The sequence below is a fragment of the Ochlerotatus camptorhynchus genome, unplaced genomic scaffold (assembly GCF_037179485.1).
Source record: "Ochlerotatus camptorhynchus isolate MF236.1 unplaced genomic scaffold, CSIRO-AGI_Acam_v1.1 ptg000178l, whole genome shotgun sequence".
NCBI classification, from domain to species: Eukaryota; Metazoa; Arthropoda; class Insecta; order Diptera; family Culicidae; genus Ochlerotatus; species Ochlerotatus camptorhynchus.
In genome coordinates, this window is record NW_027040668.1 from 2,775,182 (window position 1) to 2,792,736 (window position 17,555).

The 17,555-nt window shown below is 37.6% G+C and overlaps 1 protein-coding gene across 1 annotated transcript in view; it reads right to left on the minus strand.

Annotated features, from left to right (window-relative positions):
• wdp (windpipe) overlaps positions 1-9,359 on the minus strand; it is a 210,625-nt gene extending 201,266 nt beyond the window's left edge. Inside the window, exon 1 of the mRNA XM_065222821.1 lies at positions 9,327-9,359. The gene's annotated coding sequence lies outside the window, so the exon portion shown is untranslated. The remainder of the gene's footprint in view (positions 1-9,326) is intronic.
• Between the last annotated feature and the right edge of the window lie 8,196 nt (positions 9,360-17,555).

Genomic DNA, 17,555 nt, shown 5'->3' on the forward strand with positions numbered 1-17,555 from the left:
TTCTTTCTGATAGAATTACACAAGGCGTGGGTCATTTTAACTCCATCAAAATTTTAAATTTGTTAGGAGAAAGCCTCTAAACACGGACCCTGCAGTTGAGATTGACACTTGATGTTTAAAATCAAACAACATTTTATCGGCCTAACATAAACTAATTGAAGAGACGTTCAATCAGATTGTTTTGTTACTTCATACGTGAAGTTTACGATTTTCAGAGTTGGGAGGAAATGCTAGAGAAAATTTTGAAGAGGATAGATGGATAGGCGATCGTTTTTCTTGATTTGTTTTGATTATTTTCCACTTACGCGCTTGTCATACATTGTGTACATTCATCGAGAGGTGGGTGTTTTCAAATATCAGTTGTGGAATAATTAATCAAACGATTTCCTCAATTGCACAGTATGGAGAAAACCCAAAAACGGCGTCGCTTGGAAGTTTTGGAAAATCCGGAAACAGAAAATCTGTCGCGTCTTTCCAACCCCGATGACGAGATGGAATATCCCGCAGATGGCCAAGTAGGAGAAGAACGCTTGATCTCGGATTGTGATGATGACCCGGCCGTGATTGTAGATTATGAGTTGAATTTAACCGGTGAAAATCGTGGCTACCCTCAATCTATGCTGCCTAGTGGCTTGTATGGCTGTTGGCTGATGGTCTCGGTGCGTGAGTTATTGAGTCAGAGTTCAGGAAAAGATGCAGGTAAATGGGGAGTTTCCGGAGACTTTCTACATCATTCGAAAATTTTTGCTCTGTTAAAGGTCCCTTCTGTCGAGAATGCTTCAGTTAACCCTTCTTGTCCAATGAAGCATAACAGTGACATTCTGGGTTTTCTGACAAACTCATTCCTACAAATCAAACGTTCACCTCTTACTCCGTATTCTCTAGATCTAAGCATTGACCTTTTATCAAAACTAACTTCATCCATCAGATTAAATTTTGATAATCCCATTTGATTTCACTCATTTCTGAGGCAAACCGAACGACCTCTTCGCTACGTATTAGAATAGCTCGTCTCTTTAGTGCTTTCCATCTAAGCCCTTCCTAGCAAAGGATTCGACAAATTGATGATGCAAAAATGGCAATCCGGAACGTGTCTTCAAAAAACCGCTGCTTCGTCCAGATAAAGAGACAGTTTTTTAGTTTATTAGTTTATTTGATAAGGCTCCAACGAATTAACTTTACAGGGCCGAGGATTCTTGGTCACTATACAATACATCTTAAAACTATAGTCAAAAGGTACAACACAATAAACACTTTATCTTCCGCTATCCAAAAAGCCTCCTCCATCAGAACTGGAGCCGCGTCAAGTAGTTTCATTGTATGGCGGTTACGCCAACGAGGGTCAGAGCACGTCCATTGCAACAATGGACGCAAAACGTGGTCAGCACTCACACACTCATCACGAAACGGTTGCTTTCCAAAGTTGACGACGCATCGACCGAAAGAACTGCTGATGAAGAACAATGAGGAGGACCACACAATGATTACTGCCGAGAAAACAGACAATCGCGTGGCACAAATCAAGAGTGGCCTGCTTTTGTCGACAGCCGAGTGAACACTGAAAGAATCGGTTTGCAGCGATAAAATTCAACCAGCCATGTCAGCTTTCTTATTCTTTCGTATTCCTTTCTGGAAAAAAAAATCCGTTCTGTAGATACGTGGAAATCCATTTGGTTGACTTATGCTTCCTATAGATGATTGCAAGCTTAGCTTTGGATAGACCAAGGAAAAAGTATCCTTAAAACGCATGATATGCTTTAGAGATGAACTAGCCTAAGGCTAAAAATCTCTTAAATAAAGAATTAAAAAACAAAAAAAGCATGATATGCTTTATTCACCGATGCCCGCTTCTGCGAAACTTGCAGCAAGATATCAGACATGGTGGTACAGATAATCAATAGACCTGATGCAAACTACAAAATACATTAATTTTAAGATAATTATCGAGTCAAAAAGTTGTAATAATTACCTTGTAATGATGGGATATTGTTGTGTTTTATTGCAATTTGACAGATCATTCACTGAGACTATGATTGATTAAAAATACCTGTCAACTACGATCCTCACAGTAGTTTAAAAATTCATGGCATGAGCAATATCACACCTTGCAATATCAACCGTAGTTGTTTGCTTGTTTATTTTTTTCTACGAAAATCGACCGTTATCTTGTATTTTGCTGAGATTTGATTTTTTAAATATTTTCCAAACACTGCACAGTGGGAAAAAATCGGCAATTGTTACCCTATATTGATTTTTTCAAAACGCAAATGCTCCCAACCAATAGAAGAGCACTTTTCTTATCTAAAAATGTCCAGGGAATAGATTACGCTAGGTCATGGCAGAGCACGGAAAATTCCCGTTTACCCCAATTTCCCTATGATGTGTTAGTATAATCAAACAGTATCCATTATTTTTCGTAACTAAACCACACACACTCATCAAACCTACACTAATCCTATGTTAAAATGGCCATACAATGTATAAATTCTTAGCAAATCTTAAATTTTGTAGTGAAATTGAGGTGAAACATGCATTCTCCGTATATTCCGTCTGCCGTCTGTTGTACCTACTGTAATCGATTCTGTGGACATTTTTGCATTCAAAAAGTGCTATTTTATCGTTTGCGTTTTGAGAAAATGTTGAAATTCTTATTAAATCCTATACTTTATACGGAAAACGGGATAAAACGGACATTTACCGTACTCGGCTGTGTTTAATAGCTACTGCAATCAAATCCTTGATCATTTTATGGTATATTGAGCTGAAGTTCATAAATCATATCCTTTTCAATGTCGTGAAATGGATCAAATTAACAGTCTGCAATGCTAAATATACGGAAATTGAGACAAAGCGGAATTTAACAGTGCCACATTTGAAAACTATTGACAGCAATCGATTCCTTTGCCATTTTTAAATAATATTAGCGAACATATGAGGAGTGCGTGAGGATTAGTTACGAAAAATAACGGAAACTGCTTGGTTATACTCACAGATCATAGAAAAATTGGGGTAAAACGAAAGACCTAACGTAATCGATTTCCTGGACATTATTTACATAAGAAAAGTGCTCTTCTATTGGTTGGGACCGTTTGCGGTTTGAGAAAATCAATTAAGGGTAATAATTGCCGATTTTTCCCCCTTGTGTACTGTTTCAAATTATCAAAAATGTTTTCTTATAAAAGGCGTATTTCCAATCTTCAACTCTATGATGCATCTGATTGTTTCGCCTTGCACCGACACTATGAATGAAAGTGTTCTTATTTCCTAAATATACTAATTCAGTAGTATTTAGTCACGTCCGCTTCATTTGAAATGCATCCCTTGTATATTTCACGTGTAGAAAACAAACAAAAATAAGACCTAAAATCTCCGGACGTCATTTCACTTTCGCAAAATAATTGACAGAAGAGTCAAGGCGTAACAACAGACAAAGAAATTCCGATAGTATATCTGCACGGCTTATCACCAGTGCTGGCAGTTCAGAGGGTGGAAATAATGTTAAAAAAATATAATTCGTTAAATTGTATTTATTTCATGGTTACCAATATTCACAAGCAGATTTCTTGATATTGCGATTTTGGAATTCCACCGTTTACAAATGTTAGTGTAGAGTTCACGATTTCTGATCTCTTTCATTCTCATAGTAATGAGAGAGAACTCATGGAGAGAGAGCAACGTTGTCAAATGTCAGCTCTTTTCAGCAACGCGCCACTCAGTGGCGGGCCTCCATACAAAGCCCTCCAAAGTCAAAGTAGGGGTATTTACGTATTCTCGGCAACCTAAGCAGCGACCATCTTTCTATAGCCTTTTTCTCTCAGGAACGCACACATACGCAGTATTGGTTTGTTTACAATCTTTTGCTGCCAGCTGCTCTAACAATTTCAGTCGAAATAATTGTCAAAAACTGTTTTGAAACGCTTTTACAAAGCTCCAATCTTCTCTAGTGAGAGCGACTATTGTGGGCAACATCTTTTTATTCGGCAACCGTTCTATTTGAGCTGCGTGTTAAACAGCTTTGCTTTCATCGGCAACTCGAAATCAGCAGCCTTTTAGAGTGCGTGTGTTTTATTTCAAGAAAACCCTGCTAGATTGCTTTTTTCTCAGTGGTAAAAATATATTCAAATTGAAGCTGAAAGCCTAAAGAATCGTTTGAATGCATTCAGCGAAGTGTTTTCTTAAGAACATCCAGTCAAATTAGCGTTTCAAATTGGGTTGCCAAAAATAGTCTGCCATGCCGAAGCCGTCATTTCCCCTACTACAAAGTCGGACAAAACCAAAATTGTTCCAGATGATGGCTGAAAATCACATATTTAGAAAATTTTGGGATGCTGATTCGATTTTTGACGTCGGAAGTAATTGTAAATGTAATCGTATCCCCTTAAAGTGGGATCTTATCTTTCTAATACCAATAAACCCATTGATAGATTTTTTATTAAACTATATTGTTTGTTTATTCATTATCCAGGATATCAAAAACATAACTGGAAAAACTATAAATAATAAGTATTATTTAGTTAAAAACCATAACAACCGTTTCTGAGATGTGTTGTTTAACCAGGCAGAACTTATTTAAAAAGAAACCGGATTAAGACAAGTTTATTTTATCGTTAGTGGCCGTTCATACACCACGTGGGGAATGTTGGGTGGGCATGTTCGAGTGTATAAGGTCCTTTATTTGTTAATATTTTTATTTATGAATATCTATGCAGCGGTAGAAAGGGTAAAAATTCTTGCAACTTTCAAAAACAATTCAATGTAGTTTGTGAACAGCCCCTAATCGAAAAGCTCAGGATTGTTTAGTCTATAGTGAAGATGAAAATTAAGTTGTTACACAGCAAAAAAAAATAATTTTGATATCACATCATAGTGGATGCACTTCAATCGTGTCAAAAATATGATGTAATATTACTTGCCAAAAAGGGCAAAATGATCATTAATACAGTGCATGAACTGACATTACGCAGCTTTTACTGCATTTGTTTATTTTTGTAGTCATAAAAAATACGTGAAATTTTCGACATGATTGAAGTGCATCCTTTTGGATGTAATATTAAAATTTATTTTTTGCTGTGTAGGATAATGTCACTGTGTTACACGATTCAAAACAAAAATACGTTGGAGGTACTTACAATTAAATTAGTTCCATCGATATCGACCTGACCGGGAATCGAACCCTCTGCTTCCAGCTTGGTAATACCGTGTCTTTACTGACTAGGCTATGAGGCCCCTAATATCAGTTCATGCACTATAATCATGATAATTTTGTCCTTTTTGGCAAGTAATATTACACCATATTTTCGACACGATTGCAGTGCATCCACTTTGATGTGATATTAAAATTATTTTTTTGCTGTGTAGGGATAGGGAAGGAAACGTTGATGTAGTACTTACTTAACGAAAGGCCACCGACTAAGCGACACCCTCATAAGTGCTACGGAGTTGGAGTGTTGGGTAGGGTATTCGGTTAGGATTTACCTCAACTTGGCGATGCAACCAAAAGTATGTATTGTTTATTTGTTGTTAATTTAATCTCTCGATAGCCGACTATCGAAAGAAAATATTCATTTTGTTTAGTGATCATGAATTTTAAGAGTCATGACGGAGAGCTTGGGATTAAACCCATGATTTTCTGCTCAGTAAGCAAAAACGATCCCTCCAGGGTCATCGAGCATCTCAGAACCATAACGACAATACAGGACTACGTTTTCGCTTGATATGCAAATAGGTTCCGAGGTTAATGTTCAATATCAAATATACAAATGATGGTGGCGATTGATTGTGCTGTGGAAGAGCTTGGGGTTAAATCCATGATTTTCTGCTCAGTAAGCAAAATCGATTCCTCCAGGGTCATCGAGCATCTCATAATTCACAGCGCTTCGTGTCAAAGTACAAATATATGGATGAACTATCTATTATTGAAAAACTATTATTTACGATGATTACATGAAAGAAATAAAATAAAAACTACAAACAAAACGTGACTACTAGAATCTCAAAAAGATATTCTCACAAATATATTTCACGCAACCAGGAATCTCAAAACCATTAGACGCTATAATGATACTCTACACATGTTAGACACAAGAAGAGGCCAAAAAGCAAGCGTCCAAAACACAAAACCCGCCAGATCCAGTCACAATCAACGATTCTACGAATCGCGAGCGCTCACGAATCATAAAACACTCTGAAAGCGAAATTGACAGGCTCTATGCGTCAAACACCCGCCCTCCAATCTCCTCCCGCATTCAACAACACTCTATTACAACATCTAACGAATTCAAAACTCCGAAAATCACTCATCTATAGCAAGTGAGTGGAAGCAACCCTGCATGCAACCATTCTTCATGATACACGTTTTCTGCCTATCTTTTTATTAGGCCTTTAGACATGCGTTAGCTTCGAAACTTCTAACCAAACTGGGAAAATTTTCAGATCACAAAAAAAAAACTTGAAAAAAAAACTTTTAAAGGTATTTACAAGTAAAATAAATATAGATTATATTACGCAAAAACTAACAGGTAATATGAAATATCTTGTATCGTATGCTTATGCTATTTGACTGTAACAAAAATACTATGCTTAAATAAAATAAAATATTAATAAAATTATATACAAAATTTATTAGAAGATCATTACTTTATTGGTGAGAAGTTTCTAAAAAGCCCTCCCAGTTCCTCTGTATACAGAACAAATCTGATACTATAATCAGAATTGCTCAGTCTGCATGAAGTAGCCGATTTCATCAAGGAAGTTCTATTAACAACCAAGAATTAATCGTTTGAGGCATACTGAAGCATTAAGAAGGTGATATGTGTCACTATAGGAAATCATCATCGTTGCAAATATTAAGAAATTAAACATAACCCTCTGCTTCAGTACCGTCAACCTCTATTTCCATGGGGAAGGGCTCAGCTGAATGATGAATTGCCATATGTGCTGAAAGATTTTTTTTTTGTAGATTCATGTCTCCTAAGAACGTTGGTTGCAGCGGGTTATTTGGGTGTGAGGAGCATCGTTATCGCGTTTTATTGATTATACAGTACCCGTTCGGTTTTGGCAATAAACCCGACTATTTAGTGTGGCCAACATCGAACTTTGCCTAAATCAAACAGTTTTATTTTTATATTTGATTTTTATTTCGTTAATTTTGGACCACCGTGAGTCATCTTTATGACAAAGAGGTTATTAATAATTAACTTTTTATTATAAATTGTGATCATAAGGAGTAAAAATGTATTATTTTCAACATCTGAACCCCGTACTAAAAGCGAGCCGTGCCCTAATCGAATAGGTACTGTGCCATCAACTCGATCATAAGTTGCGGTTTAGAGTCACATTGCTTGCTCGACGTGTATTTTGTGAATCTTGTCGTTGTCGTCAGTGTCCGTTATGAATGGTTACAACAACAACTCGATCATAAGCGATCTTATGTAAACTGAGGTGCTCGGTGGCCATAGAGCGACCGTTTTTGCTTAGTGAACAGAACATCATGGATTTAATCGCAGGCCCCTTTTTATTTAATGTTTGTTAGCTATTTTCATTCTTAACATCAATACACCACTATAATTCAGCGAATTGTTTACCAAAACAATCCCTGCTGCAAGCTAAACCCTTTTATCCAACATCCCAGTGAATTTTTCGTGGAAGTACAGAAGATTTCTCGGCTATCAACGAAGCGAGTATCACGTCAACACATTCCTACCCGCTCCTTAATTGACCTGCATTCTGACGTGGCCGACGCTGGAATTGACTAAGGTAAACGCACCAATAGTGGAGGTACGATAGTGCAATGTGTTCCTATAGTGACTTATGGAGACTCCATAAGCCACTATAGAAACACATTGCACTAACGTACCTCCACTATTAGTGGGTTTACCCTATTTTAATGTTTGAGATCACCAGTTTTTTACATCCAAGCATCTTCTGTTGATTCTTTGTGTAATTACAGGTAATCTGGTAATAGTGGGGTAACAACCACTGGGGTCAATCATGCTCATAGTCATGCTTATGCTCAACCCAACAAACAATTTGAGTTGATCAACAGCTGAATAAGCTATTTTTAGCTAAAGAAGCTTGTTTTTGCCTGCTCTTATTCAACATTAAATTTTTGTTGGGAATACGTTATGATCGATTTATTAAATCAATCAACTCAAAATTATGCCAACAAAAAATGAATGTGTAAACCAGTTCAGTATTGACCTGGACCGATTCTCACGTCAATTTGTGTTTTCTCAGTATTATATTAAATTATTATAAGATTAATTATTAAATAAATTATTTTCAATTGGATTAAAGAAAGTCTCTCCTAGATGATCCGTTAATTTCCGATACTGAATTTTTCCAATGCAATGTGTCTCATTTGGTTGCATGAATTAATGTTTGTATGCATCAAGTCATCCCCGTGCATCTATATCAGTAAACAGATAGGAACGTGTCTCCAATTAATCAATTCAACATGTGATGTTGAAGAATTTTCTTCGAAAACAGCATCTAATTTCAAAACGGTTCCCCCAACAACAAATCCATGTTGTTAGTTCCGTTTCCACACCCCGCCACAAGTGCAATAAATCAATTCTGTAAGACCGATCGTCATCCCATCGCGATGAGCATTGGGATCGTTGACAACCGAAGCACGTGTATCCGTCCGCCTCTGGCAAAAGATCCAACCAACCTGATGGGCCAACAGCAGGGTGCAGTCTCCCGAAAAGCACTAGAAAATAATTCCTCAAATGCCTTTTTGGTGTTGTTTTAAAAATAAATGCCTAGAAGCCAAAACAAACCAACAACCACACTGTCGTCTAATTAAATATTCACCTTTCTATGTCGCCTGCCTGCTACTGTTGGGACTCACTTTCACGCTGGTTTTCCGCGGTGTTCAGTTTTTCCTTCCGTTTCGATTTTTGTTTGTCACTTTCCGTTCCACGTTCCACAGTCGTATTTCACAACGGAAAACTCCTCCCGATAGGCTGGATTACCCAACGCGACGTCGCTCGTTGCACATTCTACGTAGACTACTGACGTGTAGAAACTCCGAAGCAATTGGGAAATTCACAAAACGTTCACTTTTCTAACGAAACGATTCACGAACAGATGGGAAAACAATTCGAAAAATTCAATTAAATCAGCCTTGGCTCGGTTTTTTTTTCCTGGCGAGATGAAGCAGGGTAAAACCCCGCTTGCACCTGTAGATCACTGTTTCATTACCACAACAAACCCCGGATTGTTAGGACCGAAAACCTTCACATTGAACTCGTCTGCACATGCCAAATTATCCCAATAAAACCTCGCAGAGAAGAGGGGAAGGAAACCTCAAAATTTACACTCACATTGATTTTTATTTTCTTCTGGGCAGTAGGCAACTACATACAGACCGACCACAGGCAGCGCACGTTCCGCTATAGCCACGTAGATTAATGGGTGAGTGAGGAAAAAAAAAGCTAAAATAAATTGCAGAAACACAAAACCCTCGCAAACACACCGATTTGAAGCAATATTTGCCTCACGCAGTTTGTCTTCAAGTTCACTTTTATTTTCTTCTTGAGTGAGCGCAACAAGTTCAAAACCTCACGCCAACCACGAACGAACGCAGAATGAGCTCTTTCTCCTGTGGACCAGCATCCATTCAACAGAAATCGGCCAGTTTGAAGGTCCGCCGACGATCGTGCGATCCCCTGGTACTGATCGCAACTCTCTCGCTCTTTGCTTGCTCTCACCTTCTCTCATAAGCACCAGCACTCTCGAGACAACATAATGTTATTCTACTAGCGCATAAATTCTATCTTACGTTACGACTTGTTGCCTCTGATCTTCACTCGCACTCACTGACACCTGACAATTACTATTACTTTGAAACAGTCCTAACGATTTGTTTACCCTTCTCTATTCTTCTAACCGTGCCGCGTTTTGTTGGCACAGCTTTCCTAATTTCCACATTAACAGTTGGTTGTTATTGCACCGTAAATAAACATGATAACACACAAGTTCACTTTATGCTTTCTGCAGGTCTTGCAGCAGCCGTACCGCGTGTTGAACCACCCAGCCGCCTAGAGGGGGAAGTGCTTTACGAGTTCCGCTCTGTTTACGTGCATTCTGTGAACGTGCCCCGAAAAGGTTGAGACACTCACACGCGGTTCAATGTGTTCTCTCACTGCCACCGAGCAGAGTGCTCGGCTCTCCGGCTCTCAACAGCACAGCAGAACCGGTAATCGTGGTTCCGTTCCGTAGTCCATAGGGGGAGTCGAACATCATCAACTAGCAGCCTCAGCAGCAAGGCACCAGAGAAGCAACGACGATGGCAACAGCTTGGATGGTAAGCGAAATGAAAATTCAACTTTTCCCCGAGAAGGCTTTCGATTGACTGAATGGTTGGTGCTTGTTTTTGTTGATTCCAACTGGAGCTGGTGGTGCGACGGTGGATGGAAGAGAACGTTTGTTCTGGGTATTCCACACCTGGGCAGTGACGGTTGCAGGACTTGGAACCGGCGGCTTAGGTTAGTGTTTGGTAAATGGTTTTGTTTAAAATTAAAGTTATCTTGCATTAATTGCAACCAGATGCGAAGATTTTGTGCATAACGCTAATGAAACAAAAAACCGAATATGTAACGGCAAAACACAATAACGGAGCATTAGTGAGAATTTAATCGCATAAAGTGCAAGAACTCAGCGATGAGTAAATGTGCCTCCAGGATTTTCCAGCTTTTTCCAGGAAACATTTCCCAAATATGAGAAAACTAAAGATTAAATTCACTCAGTTTTTTCAGTGAAAAAAAAATGCAACTTAATATTATTTAGCAAAAAAAGAACATCATCAAACATTTCAATTGCATTATGAAATCAGAATGCAGAAAAAGGTGAAAGAGTTAGGGATTTAGGGATTATCTTAGACTCCAAACTAACATTCATAGACCATTACAATACAATTATTCGCAGGGCCAATAACATGCTAAGCTTTATCACACAATTAAAACACTATATATTGCCTATGTGACGTCAATACTGGAATATTGCAGCATAGTATGGTCTCCATTTTCAATCACGCACGAAGAAAGATTAGAATCAGTACAAAAGCAATTTCTATTATATGCCCTTCGTAAATTAGGTTGGACATCATTTCCTCTTCCATCATATGAAGCACGCTGCATACTTATAAACATACAAACATTGAGAGAGCGGCGTGAATATGCAATGGTTTCATTTGTAAACGATATCGTTTCGCAGCGCATTAACTCAGCAGAACTTTTATCAAAATTAAATTTTTAAGCACCTACTCGACAACTCAGAAATCGAAATTTATTTGCCATGACCCATCATGGCACAAATTATGCAAAATTTGGGCCATTAAATCGCATGAAGGCGTATTTTTTTCCGTGTTGGGTATATCCATCACTGCGACCATTACTTTGATCTATTGTGATATTCCCCGTTTTTATATTGCTTTATCAGTTATGTCGTATCACTACTTTGTGAAGCGACCGACATAGACTGACCAAAAGCATTTTCCCAGCCAGGTATTACATTTCGAATGAAATGTACTACTTTACTGGGACCTGCATTCCAAATATCAAATGGTTCTGCCAGCCCCTTATCCAGAAAAATACACCTTTTATTGAAGATTGCTGCACAAGAGCAAGAGCAGGTGTTCAGAGTCTTCCTTTTATATACCACAGAATCGACACATATCCTCTTGAAGTTTTCCTATTAACTTCAAATGATATTTACATGAACAATGTCCTGTTATCAAACCAGTATAGACACTGAGATCTTTCTTTGATAATTCAAGAATTTTGCTAGTCATTGAAATGTTCGGAATCATGAACCGGTGCGACTGCCTCTCAATGGAAGTGTTGTTCCAATTGGTCTCCATTTTCATTTTTTTTCCATTTCTTGATCTCCATTTTAAGAGAACAAGTAGAAACTCCACAGAATGGTTCTGGTCCAGTTAAGTTTACTGAATTCCAGTTAAGTTTACTGTCAAGAATGACTCCCAGATACTGGACTGTTCGTGAAAGTTCTAAAGAGGTTTCTTTCAATTTTAAGTTATTTATATAAAATTTCCTTTCCCGTGTGAACGGTACAATAGTGGTCTTAGAAGGGTTTATATTCAACCCTTCTTTAGCGCACCACGACGAAACATAAATTAAAGCAGTTTGCATTCTATTTGAAATGATATTATCAAATTTTCCTCGTACTATTATGACTATGTCATCAGCAAAACCAATTATCTCGAAGCCCTTTGCTTCTAAGTTTTTGAGAAGTTCGTCAACAATTAAAGACCATAAAAGAGGTGAAAGCACACCTCCTTGAGGACACTCTTTTACAGTTCTAACTGTTATGGATGAGCTTCCAAGATTAGCTGAGATTTCTCTTTTAGAAAGTATCTCATTAATCCACTTAACGATGCTTTTGTCGAATCCACGCTTCAACATATTGTTTTTCATGGAGTTATAAGATGCATTATCAAATGCTCCTTCAATATCAATGAATGCTGCTAGTGACATTTCTTTTGATTCTAAAGATTTGTCTAGTTTTGTAACAAGCGTGTGATGAGCTGTTACTGCTGATTTACCAGCTTTATATGCAAACTGATATTTACTCAAAGGAATTGTAATCAAGTACGTTGATTTTATATGCCGATCAATTATTTCCTCCATTATTTTTAGCATAATGGATGATCAACTGATCGGCCTGAAGGATTTAGAAGAAGTTTTATCCTTTTTATTAGCCTTCGGAATAAATATAACCTTTACTTGACGCCAAGTTATCGGAATAGAACTTAATCTTCAGCTTGCTCTAAACAAGCCTGTTAGAATGGGTGTCAAAGTTTCTTTTCCTTTCTGAAGTAGTACTGGAAAAATTCCTTCCCTACCTGGTGTTTTGAAAGGAGCAAAAGAATCAATCGCCCATTCGACTCGTTTTTCTGTAAAAATTCTATTGGCCAGATTACGAGCGTCTTTCCTGGCAATCTCTAACCCAGTCGATTCATTCATTGGTGTCTGAACTTCCGTCCTGATTTTTCCAGAGCCAGTTTGCGCTGCACGTGTATTTTGGTCTTCATTTATGTTGGTAATTGAATAAGGAAAGCGTGTTCATCATTGTTTCTAATGTTTCTTCCACAGACTTAGTAAAAGTGCCGTCTTCATTTTTAAGAGTTCCTAAGCCATTTGAATGATCTTTTGAAAGGACTTTTTGCAATCTGGCAGCAACTGGAGTATTTTCAATATTTTTTACATGTATGCCTCCAGTCCTTCTTTTTAGATTTTCGGATTTCCTTATTATAACATGTTTGGGCTTCCCTGTATTGATCCCATTGTCTTGTTATTTTCACCCGGTTAAATAGCTTCCGGGTTTTATTCCGAAGTTTCTCTAAGGTTTTATGACAGCTATCGTAATAAACTTGTTGGATTAAGCTTGAAAGCTGATGAGAATTTTTCTCAAGTTCATTGCATGTTTTTGAACATCCTCTCAAGTTATTGACTCCAACTATAAGCTTTGAGTTGTATTTCTCCCAGTTAGTTTTCCTGGGATCTCTTATAGTTTCAATGATTTGTTGATTAACTTCATAATCCAATATAATTTGCTTATGATCGGACAAAGATACTTCATCCGATACGTGCCAATTCTTGATTTTGTCAGAAATCGTTGGACTACATAGTGTTTAGTCAAAAATATCTTGCCTAATTGTGTTTATAAAAGTTGGATCATACCCCTTATTACATATATCTATTTCATGTTTTGAGATAAAGTCTAAAAGGCACTCACCTCTGCTGTTGATGTCTGAACTGGACCACACTGTATGATGGGCATTTGCGTCACATCCAACTATGAATGCTTTATTTTGTTTCTTGCAGTAAGACACAAAATGTGCAACCTCTGGTGGCGGTACATCTCCCTCGTCTCCAGGAAAGTATGCTGAAGCAACGTAAATTTCCGTTTTGCCGTGGGTTGTTGGCATCTCCAATAATGCGGAACCATTGACTTTTCAATGTCTCGTCATAAACTAAAACAATATTTTAACTCCGTACGGAATCATAATTAGTAAGAAGTAAACATAGAATAGCAGACATTTTTTTATGTTCTTAAGAAAAACAAATTTGTAACTGTATTTGTACTAGTGTGCATCGGTTGATGAAATAAATATATAAAAAAATAAAAGTCTTATGGTACTACGCCTAGACTGAGTAAAATTTTCGTCAATTTTCCTCATTTTCAGGCTGATTTGTGAGGTTTTTCACAGGAAAACATTAGGCAAATTTACTCATCGCTGAGTTCCTGCATTTTTGGCGATTATTAGAGAACTTGTTTGGTAGTACCTAGTATAGTCGGGAACTGACTCAATAGGTGGCACCCGAGTGTAAATAAACTCACTAGGTGGCGCCAGAGTACAAATAAACTTCTTCTAAAGATATCTCAGGATGGCTGAACGAAACTAATTCAGTAGTAATTAGTTTTGTTGGGAATTGGTTTACTAGGTGGCGCCAGAGTGCAAATAAACTTCTTCTGTTGATATCTCAAGATCAAGACCAGATGGAAGTTTCATATTTTCAGCAAAGTGTGTTACCATCCTATTATAACGCAGTTGCACAGATCTTTAATAACAATTTTAATGCGTGATTTCCAGATACTCACCAGCAGCTCTCTCTATCCGATGTGGGTCGAACATGAAATATAATATCCACTTCTTGATTCTTTTTCTAAATACAAGTCACCAACCTAAGTTTCAAAAATTGTATTCATCTTCATCGATTACAAAGTCGATGTACTAGGTACGTGCACTACCGTTGGAGCCACTCAGCATCACTGCTACACCGCTGACGTACCGCTTCACCGCCTCTGCTCTCGTTCTCCAACTCCCACTTTCCGGCCATTCTTCCATGTTTTTTCGTTTTTCGGCGTCGGTAACAGCACCCGGTTGCCTCTTCTTCTCCGGACTGAGTTCACACTTTGGGCAAGGCTGCGTTCCCAAGGTCTGACTGCCTATCACTTTTCACGGTAAACGTCGCACCAAGTCACTCGACCAGTCCTCCGTACTAGACTGCCAGCGAAAATGGTAATTTACAATACAAAATACATATACAAAATGTTTATTGCCTCGAAAAATGACCCTATGCAAAATTTGAGCTCTATCGGACATGATTTAGGGGTGGCGCAAACGCGTCAAAGTTTGCCTTTTTTCACTCTCGAAAATCTCCCAAGAGGGGTACATGAAATTTCGGAAATCAAAAAAAAAAAATTTTTTTTGATGCCAAATGTTTTAAAAATGCATGAAACATCGAGATTTGGTGTTATCTCGAAATTTTTTTTTTTTTTTCAAAAATCGACTTTCTGGGACTTATAATTTTTTTCATGAGTTCTATATGGAATATAGAAGATTGATGAGTCGGCTTCTAAAACTGTTCACAATTGTCTCCTACCTGCTTATATATCGATTTAAACCACCATTTAGGATCTAATACGACATAATTCACTAGGATGGTCCAATTATTATTCATTAGGCTGGTCCAAAAATTCAAAAAATATGAAAAACCACAACTTTTCATCAGAAATTCCTAAAATCAATTGTACAAATATCTTGAATTGCGATAATCTGTTTTTTTTTTTAGGGAATCATGAGTTTTACACAAGAGGAACATTTGCCTGAAAAGATGAAAAAATACTTGTTTTATATTTCCTTATTAGCTACACCAAATCAGATCTCCTGGTACTCTTATAAATTTTTCGATGATCTTCAACTAATTGTAAAATGCACTGCTTTTGATCTTCATCCGTTGATAGTTTTGAATTGTATGTTTTAATCAATGCTATACCACGCTCTGTATTATCATTAACTACTTCCAAACATTGAACCTGTCTTTTGGCATTTTTAAACTCGATGGAACTACTCCACTGCTTCATATCGACATTCAGCAACGACTTCGGAATTTGGAGAGCTTTGAATAAGTTTTCAATATCACTTCTGCCTTGTACAAACGAGTGTAGTTCAATCGTTGAAATATCGTTGGATTCAACAATGGATCTGGCTGTAATCATTAGAAAATTAAATGCAAATGTATCTATTAAAGCATTTACCTGATAGAAGTAAGGCTTCGATGACCTTTTTCTTAACCGGGAGGTCTACATTTTCGTCGAACAGACATAGTCCGATAAGGTTGTTGTCCAAATATTGCAAGTGAGTTAAAATTCCTTTACGTACTGCTTTCGCAACGTCTTCATCAACAGTTTCATATTTCTTCAATATTTTTAACATGTTCAGATCGTTGTTGGGTGCCATCGCAGCACACGGAGAAAGAAACCAACTTTTCAAATAAATTTTTACAATGAACACACAAAATCGAGCTAGTTGATTTTTAGTTTTATCTGGTAAAGCAAATTCATGCCGAAGGATAAACATTTTCAAAGAATAAATGATTTTAGCCATCCACCTTGCATTGTGGAACGCACCAGGAGCTCTTATTTGTAGTTTTTCATCGATTTTTCCACCCAAATATAAAATGGCAAGTTGTAGAACCTCTCAGTAATCACCACGGTGGTGTTGCTCTCTAATTTGTTTTTCATAAAACTCCAATAACGCCAATCTTTCTATTTCCGAAATAGCTATTTAAAAAAAATCATCATCTATACCTGAGTGGTATGAAGTCTTTTCCAAAATGTGCCATTTTGATTGGAATTCCTTAAAAATCTCAACATTTGGAGACTTTGCCGTTTCAAATTTAAGAATTTTAAAAGCTTTGCCAAGTAGCAGTTCATGTATGTGGTGTCTACAAGGGAGGCCTATAAGCTGCCTCTTAAACAATTTGTCCAGGTACTGACACGCACCTTTTTTTCTACCGGTGTTTGATGCAGTAGTATCAAAAGATGCAAACATAATTCTGAAAACAAACGATAAAATAGTCAGAATTCTGAGGTGAACATACAAGATTTAAGATCATACCTGTCCGCAAGCCCCCATTCGACGACTGCATTGTACACCGCTTCTGCTTGTTGTGCCCCGTAGAGCCTTCGATGGGTGGAACAGCCAAAAATGTGCTAAAGCCTTCGCCTGAAACAACTATGGCCAAGCGCTCGGTTTTTGGTAGAGCTTTGGATGGTAATATGTTAGATAGCAGCTTAGAATCCCAATGTACTGTTAAATTTATATCTGGCTTAAACGACGCTTTTAAATCATGTTGCATTTGTACGCGAATTCCTGCTCTGGAGATTCTGACAGCTTCCTTGTTCAACAATAATGATGAAACATCGTGCCCTAAAGCTTTAGCGATCGATGATATTAGAAACACAGCATTTCGATCACTCACTTTACAGCGGTCCAATGCAGCAGCTACCTCAACTGTAACAACTCGTATCGGTTGCGATTTACGTGTCAAAGCTGGTTTTGGAGAACCTAGAACGTTCAAAATATATTAATATGGATGGTAATAGGTGTATAACCTAAAAGAAAAAAAAAATATTAGTAAAACATCACAACGTACCTGTTTTTGGAGAAGCTCTTTCGGATGTACTAGGCGAGTACACTGACCCAGCCTGGTTGTCGTTTTGTGATGATGTTTCAATTGAGGTTG